This window comes from Geospiza fortis, unplaced genomic scaffold (genome assembly GCF_000277835.1).
Source record: "Geospiza fortis unplaced genomic scaffold, GeoFor_1.0 scaffold59, whole genome shotgun sequence".
NCBI lineage: Eukaryota > Metazoa > Chordata > Aves > Passeriformes > Thraupidae > Geospiza > Geospiza fortis.
In genome coordinates, this window is record NW_005054381.1 from 3,209,145 (window position 1) to 3,218,516 (window position 9,372).

The following is a 9,372-nucleotide window of genomic DNA, read 5'->3' on the forward strand; positions in this document are numbered from 1 at the left end:
TGAACCATCCCCAGCTCAGGGCCATCAGTTTGCTGCTGTTGTCTCTCCTGCAATACAGACAGTACCTCTTTGGTAGAAAATGAATATTGGCAGCCTTTCCATCTGCTCTGGTGTTTTAAGGCTGTCTCTTTGTGCTTGTGAGGAAGCTAAGGCAGTGTTTGAGGAAGAGGTTGGATTGAATGCTCCTTCCTAAAGGAACACAACCTTCTCCTGACTGGACATGATTCCTTATCTCTTTGGACATCTGGACACCATCTGGACATCTCCTTGCCTTTATCTTCCTGCTGTTCCTTGCTCTGGTCCAAGCTGGGCATGTGACCTCAGAGCACAAGTCATCCTGCCCTGGGTTTGGGATGAGACTTTAGTAAATGTGTTAGCAGGTGCCTGCCCCCAGGAGAGGAGCTCTGAAAAGGGATGTAAGACTGATGAGGTCTTGTGCAGAAAGTCTGTGGCTCTAGAGCTGGCAAGAGGCCCTGATTTTGCACTTGCTGCATTTCAGGAAGTTGCGGTTTGGAAGCATATAGGATCTTGGGTCTCATCCCTGGTGGTGTCTGACCTGGGAAGCTCTTGTGGGGGTCTGGGATCACCTGAGCCTGGTTTGTGGTGGGAGTGAGGGTGATTGTGGTGATCTGCTGGGGCACCAGACAGGTCCTCCCCAGGAAGGTTGTGTGGCTTCTCATTTCCCACAAAGCATCTTGTGAAAATGCTGATTTCCACACAGCTGGTGTAAGTAAAACCAGTGATTTTGGTTAGAGGAGACTGAGAAGTACAAAGGAAAAGGGCGAACTCTCTCCTGTAGGCAAGCTTAAGTGCTGGGCTGAACTGCTTATCAGCCGATTTGTCCACTGACTTCTGTGTGTGGAGTTCTCCCACCTTACACAGCTGATGGGTAGCTGGCAGTCAAAAATATTTCCAGGCTTCCTTGAAGTTAATTTTTGTTGCAGTATTAAAAGGAAACTAAATCTCCCAGATGAACATAAGTCACTGAGACCCAAACAAAAATCTACTGTTCATTCATGGCAAAAGAAGTCCTTTGCTGGAGGAAGTTCCTGCAGGGTCCTGTGCGAGCTGAAGATTGTGCTGCTGCTTTAAAACTTCATTATACATTCAGAGAGGAGCAAAGCAGTTCCAGCAAGAGCTCCTCCTCCCTATGAAAGACACTGGGAATTGGTCAGAATTGAGGCAGAACATTCTTTAGTGTTTTCCAACAGCTTTGTACCAGTTAAGTTTAGAGTACAGGCTGTACTGGGGCAGTTTGGCAGGCCAGCTTCATCCATTCTCTTAGACACTGAGTGAGGAGATGGGCTGGGAATGCTGTCTGCAGTCCATGGTTAATGGACCAGTGGAATCACAAAAGTTAGGAAAACCTCCCTATATACCAGCTGACAGGTGCTTGTGGAGCACTGAGCTGACCTGTGGTCCAGCTCCTGAATGGCTCAGAGCTGTAGTTGTAGTATCTCTTCCCTTCTGAACATTGCTGCATCCATCCCTTGCTTCACAGCTCTTTCCAAGCTGAGACTGCTATGCCTTTGCTGAACCCTGCTGTTTTCCAGGAACAAAGTTCATTTCTCTGTACTAAATAATCCAGGGCTGTTTTGTATAGTTACACTCAAGCCTGGGTTTGAGCATTGATGCTCAAACCCAGTTTGATGCACCTGAGCATCTTCCTTCTGCCTGATATTTTTGCAAGGGATTTTGTAATGATAGGACAGAGGAGAATGACTTTAAGCTTTAAGGACTTCAAGAGGGAAGATTCAGATTTGATATAGGGAGGAAATTCTTTCCTGTGAGGTTGGTGAGAGCCTGGCACAGGTTGCTCAGAGAAACTGGAGCTGCGCCATCTCTGGAAGTGTTCAAGGCCAGGCTGGATGTGGCTCTGAGTACCCTGGTCTAGTGGAAAGTGCCCCATTAGTGGAAAGTGCCCCTGTCCATGGCAGGGACTGAAACCAATGGGTTTTAAGTTCCTTTCCAGCCCAGACTATTTCTGTATCCCCTATCAACTGTAGAGCCCAGTTCTTCCAATTGCCACAAACATCTTGCTCAGAACATATTTCCTACCTTTTCAATGGAATTTTGGGTCAGAATAGATCTCCTTTTGGCAAAATGCAAGGCTGCTTGTGGTGCTTCTTGGGGGAATTCGGAAGTACTCAGAGGGAGACAAAAGCACAAACTCCTTTTTAAATCCATCCTGCTGCAGTTCCTTCTAAATCTCTTGGGTCTCAAGCTGGCCCCTCTGAGGGTTTGGTTTATATGCCTGTCTCTGTTCACTTTGTGTGGTGCAGGTATGTAAAGCCTAGTTTCCTGGGATGTGCAGAGCTTGAAGTCCTCCTTGGTGTTCCCTAAACTGCAGAATGGTGGGCTGAGGCCGCTGGCTTTTTGGAGCTTTTTGTTACGTTTTGATTGAAAGACCTGTCAAAAAAAAAAAAAAGAACTTTCCCATTGTTGTGTTGCTGTGGACTCTTGTGGACTCTCTCTCATAAGAGAGCTAAATCATGAGGACTGGGGACAACTTCCCTGAGAATGTCTGGATTCTAGTAGAGAGTCCTTGGTGATAGTTCTGTCCCAGGAGGATGAGTCTCTGTGCTCTTATTTTTGGTTATAGGTGAGCCAGAGTTCAAAGCTTGTGTCTGATATGTATCTCAGCACAGGAGAAGTGGTCCCAGGAGTTGGGAACATACAGGGAGATGTTCCAGGGAAAACAAACAAGACTGAGATTATGACAGGAAACAGTAACTTTGAGGTCAAACTGGTGATTACCTGAATAGCAAGTTCAATCAATTCTGGAGGCATTAATTGGTGAGAATTGGCTGCAGAACTGAGGCTGTGTCACCAGGTAGAAGTGGCTATAATTGGGCTTAAAATCAGCAGCAGTTGCCAGTTGAACTGACCTACTGAGCTGCAGCAGACTTGCAAATAAACTGAGAAGTCTGTGTATAACACAATCAAACTCCTGCCTTGGGAAAGCTCCAGACTTGGAGCAAGTTGCTGTTTATTCCTTTCCCTCCTGCTCTCTCTTATTCCTGAGCAGAGCTGAAATGTACCTCCTGCTGATTTTGTCCCTCCCCACTGCGGCTGAACAACAGAGAACCAGTGATTCACTGCTCCTTTAGAATATGCAAATTCCTGTCCCACTGAGGTGTCCTGTGCTGCAGAGGAAATTGTTAAGTCTCTGCTTTCTGCTGAGCCTTGCCAGGTGAGGGGGAAGGCTTGAAGGAAGACTTAATTAAGCATTCTCCTTGTTAAGCAAAGGAAGGAGAAAGCCTTTAATGAGGTTGTTGAGTTCTGTTTTCCTTCCAGCTCTCTCCTCTTCTGGCATCTTGCACTTTTTTCTGAGGATTTCTGCAGTTCCTGCCTGCAGTAGTACCTGTGATACCTTTCTGGAAGTATCTTGGGCTCTGATCTCTTCTGGAAACTGAAGAAATTACTGTGCCTCCTGGTTTTAGGGATCCCTGTAGGGGACATACTGGACATGGGTCTCGATGCACTAGGGCTGGCTTTGCCTAGACTGGAAGGACTGGCCAGGGCTTAGAAGGCACAAGATGATGTGAAATGGAAAGGACAGAGACCTGTGCAATATGCCAGTGTCCCGCTGTGCCTGTCCTTCAAGGCTGTGGTGAAGCATTGGTCCCCAGCCTTATCCAAAGATGGGCCCTCTGCTGTTCTCTCTGATTTAGGAAGTGCCTAAAGCCTGTAATTTCTTTTTGTGCTCAAACACAGGGCTCCTAGGTGAGGTAGGAGCAGATTCCTGGCTACAGTGCTGAAAGGAATCTTTGCTGACAGGAGATTGGGGCCAGGTGGGGTTGGGCTCTGCTCTCAGGTGATAAGTGACAAGACATGGGGAAACAGCCTCAAGTTGTACCAGATTTAGATTGGATATTTGGGGAAATTTCATGGAAAGGGTTGTAAAGCATTGGAATAGACTACCCAAAGCAGTAGTGGAGTCACCTTTCCTGTAAGTGTTCCAAAAATGCGTGGATGTGGGACTTCAGGACATGATTTAGTGGTGAATGTGGTGGTGCTGGATTGATGGTTGGACTTGATCTTAGAGGGTTTATCCAACCTTCTGTGATTCTGTTCTCCTCCAGCCCCTGCCTGTTAAAGGTCACCCAGCACTGGTCCTGGGAAGACCAGGCTGAGACCCCAAGGGATATCACTGTGTGAGGTTTTACTTCTCAGAGCCTTTGCTAGCAGCTCTAATATAAAATATTGTGGTGTTACAAATCAGTAGAACATGAAAGAGGTGCTGGGCTCTTTCCATTCCCACGATAAAAGCTGGTTTATCATGCAGGTAGAGTTTAAAGAGACTTGGCTATGTGTAAGATGGGAATTTCTTTATAAAGTTTTAGCTTTGCAGAGCACTCAGAGTCACTATCCCTCACTTCCCGTAGCAAGGAGGCACATGATTATCCTAAGTTTTTCTCTGACTTATAATTTTTCAGGCCTCCTTTCTCTCCTCGAGTTGCTCTGTCTGGGCACCAGTCCTGCTGCTTTAGAGGCTCCGGACTTTCCCTTTGAACTAACAGAAGAGATGTCTTTGTCCTTTTTTTCTTAGTCTTTAATCCAGGGATTTTAAAAGATCATGGATGCTTATTACTGTCCTGATGCCCTTCAGGGGAAGTGCTCTCCTGGTTATGAGAGGGTGTTGGTGCTAGTCTGAGTCCTGAGACCTGCCAGCTCTCTGCTTTAGTGAGCAGTGAAACACTAACAAACTTGAGCAGAGTTTTAAGTGCTCTAATTGGGCATTGCAGTAGCTGTGATGATACAGGAGCATCTGAGGTTAATGTGATGAGTGCTGAGGGCCCTCAAAAGTGTTCATTGTGGTTTTGAGAAACACTCATCTGCTTGTGAGCTCCTAAGCCTTGTTCATCCTTGTTTACTTGTGCATGGAATCACTGAATCACAGAGTTGTTAAGGTTGGAAAAGCCCTCTAAGATCACAGAGTCCTCCTGTTCCTCCAGCACTGCCAAGGCCACCACTAACCCATGTCCCCAAGTGTCACATCCGCACATCTCTTAAACCCCTCCAGGGATGGACACCCTACTGGCCTGGGCAGTTGTATCAGTGCCTGACCAACCATCCTGTGAAAAAAATTTCAAGAATATCCAAACTAAACCTCCCCTGGCACATCTTGAGGCTCTTCCCTCTTGTTCTGTCCCTTGTTCCTTAGGGTCAGAGCCCAACCCCAGCTGGCTGCCTCCTCCTTTCAGGGAGCTGTGTAGAGCCAGAAGGGCCCCCCTGAGCCTTCTTTTCTCCAGGCTGAGCCCCTTCCCAGCCCCTTCAGCTGCTCCATATTGGACTGTCTTTTCCATCAGCAGCAGCACAGAGCAGCTGATGGAATTGGGGGCTGCATCCCTGCTGGAACAGCATCTGGGCACTAGCAGGTGTGTCTGACACAGTGGCAGCAGCACTTTGCAAGCAGGTGATGGTTTTGGCTGTCAGCACCAGGAAGTCCCCCCAAGGGCTCCATATTTAGGGAATGAGCTTTTGGAAAGTCTTTTTGCCTCAGATGCAGGGAGTGTCTTGGCGCTGTTGAGAGTCGGTTTGCAGAGCTCAAGAGTTACTTCCAGTAAGGATAGACATGACCTTAATGTGCCTCTTGTGCAGCCCACCCTGCTTTATCAGGGGCTGTTGATTCCGTAGAATGCTGAACATTATTGTCGTAGAGGTTATCTGAGCACTTGAAGGACTGGGAGCTGCTCCGAGGATCAGTTTCAGCCCCCACTTGCTGGGTGAAGTCCTTCCTGAGTCAGAAGTGTGTGTTGACGAGTTCATCACTTCTTTCACCTTCCCATAATCATTCCTCTTATGGGACCTCTTGCTCTCTGAACAAGAACTTTGTTGCTTTGGCTGGGTGCTGTTTTAAGATTTTTTTGTTGTTGTTGTTTTGTTTTTTTTAAAGGTATGCTTGGGAAAGAGCTCTGCTTTACGTTCTTCCTTTTTGCTTTATGTATTTTTGTCTTATCCCAGATCTAAGCAGACTTCACAGCAGCTCTTCCTTCCATCACTTCAGGTTTGGGATGGTAGTGCATGTCATCAGCATTCAGGACCTTTGGAGTCAGGACTTGTTACAGATCTCTGGAGAATTCCTCCTGCCACAGAGTGTCTCTCTAGCATACGTGCAGCTCTTGGAACTCACTTTGGATCTTTTGCAGAGCTGAGAATCTTTGTAAATTGACTTGGAAAAAAAGTCCAGAGGAAAAAATGTGTGTAAGTGCAGATCTTGAGATGGCAGTTGACGTTTATGTGGCTTGGCTTTAGAAAAGAGGAGCAGCATATCTGTTCCTTCCACTTTCTTTTGTGGATTTGGGCATCTGTGATAGAACTCTGACTTTGGATGTGGGAAGGGTGGGTGTCTGTGCTTGTGCTGCCATGCTCTGAGACTATATCCACAGCCACCTCAACCATTGGAGTGGCTGCTTGAAGCCCTCACAGCTGGACATCCCTAAAGAGCAATTAGAGAGAGAAGAGGAGGGCATGGCTGACTGCAGAGCCACTTCCACAGAGAGCATATCAATGGTCCCTAATTAGGGAATTTTCTCCCTGAGGCATGTCACCTGCTCAGAGAAGGCTCCCTGGGATGACAATGCCTCATGCCCAGATAAATCAGGACAGGCTGGTGTTGTAAATAGCTGTTCCTCTCCTGGTGTCAGGGTGGATTGCCCAGCACATAATGTTATCAGCTGCTGAGAGCACGCTGATGCTGCTGGAATTTCATCTCAGCACTCTAGAGCACTGCAGCATTAGGAACCTCTCGTGGAGTCCATGAGATTGTTTTCACCTGGTTGCAGTGGTTTTTCTCCAGAGTGTCACTGCCTGTGGGTCTGGTCAGGCTCTGAGTGAAGAGCGCTTCTCAGGCAGTTGCTGTTCACGGTTTTGGCTCTTTGGTGATGTGTGCACATAACATCTGCTTTCCCAGCCGGGCTCATGTGGAGTTGCAGTGTTAGGATGTGCTTTATCCTTCTGGCTACTGAGTAACAACTTCACTTCCTTTCTTCTCCATGCTCAGTTGTGAATCCCATTTAGATCTGAGCAGAAGCATTGAAGAGGAGATGTTCTGTTTCCCCTAAGAGAGGAGGCTGCATTTCTGTGAATGTCGTTTGAGGTCACTTTTCTGAGATGCGAAAGCTTTCCAGACTGCCACCACCAACCTGATTTCTTGGATACTTGCCTTGAGGAGCATTCTTCTCACTGAGGGTTGTCCCAGTGCAGCACTCGGGGAGCTACTGCCTCAAGGCATGGGGGCAGTGAGGGCTGAACTGGCAGAAACCATGGTTAAGTGCACAATTCTGAGTTTTCCAGTTTCCTCATGTTTTGACAGGAACTTTATCTGCTGTGTTTGGTGCCTCCCTACAGCCTTTCTAGAGATGGAGGCAGGAAAGGGGGAGCTGGGGAAGATGCACCTGCAGTTTTTTATGCAGAAAAGCAGCTTAAAAAATTGTAAAGCCTTACTTAAGCATTAACTGTTAATTGTGGCTTTAATGCAGAGTAAAGGTGATATAATTATGATTATAAATGACCTGTGACCTGGTGTATTACTCCCTATGAATTGATGATCAACTTTGTAGTTTCAAAGGATGAGTTAAAATAGCTGAGACCAACAGGCTTGTGTGTGACGTTTGAAATCTGAAGGTGCCTTGCTGGACTTCATGGCTGAGTTGCTGCCAACCTGCTGTAGTGAAGGAAACAAACCTTGGAGCAGGGCTCTGGTTGGAGTGTGCTGTTCTCCTCCATCCAGGAGCAGCACTGGTATTGAACCCTATCCAGCTGCTCTGTCTGCAGGGTCCTGTGATTCCCCTCTACTTCTCTTCTGATTGTGGAACCATTTGGTGGAAATGAAAGAGATAAACTGATCAAACACTCCCTGAAATGGCTTTAGGATTTCAGTTTGAATATTTTTTTAATTAGCTGCATGTAAAGACTTAATTACTTCAAATAGCAGCCATGAAACCAGAAACCTCTTGGTCTGATCCTTTATTTTCCTGGTGTACAAGAAGCCTCAGTTAGCTGTAGGCTCGTTACAAATTAGACACCCCAAACCCCAGCTAACAGCTGGTGGGAACACCAATGTCACAGACATCCTTTTCACTAAAATCCTTTCTTTAGGATTTTTTCCTTCTGAGAAACTGTGGCCTCAGAAGCAAATGTAAACAATAGGTTATCTGCTGCTGTGGAATGCAACAGGTCTGTCTGGATTGGCTCAGATTGGATGTTTAGAAATAATGGCCAATCCAGAACTGAGAGCTCTCTCGGACTGTGCCGAGAGAGCGGGGTTTGTTATCATTCTTTACTTTTCTGTTCTTAGGTTAGGTAGCAGCTTGTGGAAACCTTTCCTTTCTTTCCTTTTAGTATAGTTATAGCTTATGTATACATCATAAAATAACAAATCAAGCCTTCTGATCATGGAGTCAGATCAACGTCTCTTCCTTCATCCCAAAAACCCTTGTGACAGCTGTCAAAATTGGTGACCCCTCGACTGACGAGGAGGACATCTATCATTTGGTGAGACCACCAGAGGAGCACTGCTGCATTTGGGTAAACCCCAGATATGTGGCATTGATGGTCATCTCACAGGTGACCACAGAAGTGGATTCTAGCCACTTGGACAGAGTTCACAGCAAGGCTGACCACAAAAAGGACCTTTTGAGAGCCTCCAGGAAGATGTTCGGAAAGGTCGACAGCACCACGCAGCATGCCAGAGGCTGGTGGACTCTCTCACAAGGTACCGTTAGCCTTTTCCTTCCTGAAGATGCTGGCCTTCGCAGTTTATGGCAGCACTTGTGGGTGAATATCCCCACAGAGGCAGAGGTGAATTTCTCCCCCTCAGAGGAGAAACATATTGCCCTCTGGCAGAAATGGGGTGAAGAGAACAATGTTCCTATGGTGAAGAAACATTTTTATGCGTTTTTCCGATGGGCAAAGTTCCATGGGTTTTTTATGAATGTGCTCTATGCCTTGGATTCGTACATATGGGGATGCATGGAAGTCATTATTATGGCTCGGTGCCAAGATTTTGGATACCCTTGGATTCATCCGGCATTCAAAATGCTTTTCCCAGTCTTAAGACGGAAAGCAGCTTCCTTTCAGTGGATAGCTGACTGCAGCGGGCAGGCTCTGCTCCCAGGAGAAGATCTTTTGGGGGGAGACGATCGGCTGCTTCCCAGCACCCCCCCCATCCCAGCTGGGGGACGAAATTTCACCTGCTGAAGTTTATTTTCCTGCGTCTTCGGAGCATGCTCAGATCAGGCTGCCTTCTCCTCCCCCTCGCTGCTCTCAGAGGGGGTTTGAGTGGGCGGCGCCGCCGGAGCCGCGAGTACCGCCCCGGTCAGCACCGTGGACTCTGCCCCGCTCGGAGCTGCGGGCAGCACCGGGCCA

General features: G+C 47.3%; 1 protein-coding gene across 3 annotated transcripts in view; it reads left to right on the forward strand.

The window, feature by feature from the left end:
• The window catches only part of FKBP6 (FKBP prolyl isomerase 6), a 22,214-nt gene that overhangs the window by 7,833 nt on the left and 5,009 nt on the right, over positions 1–9,372 (forward strand). The gene's annotated exons all lie outside the window — the stretch shown is intronic.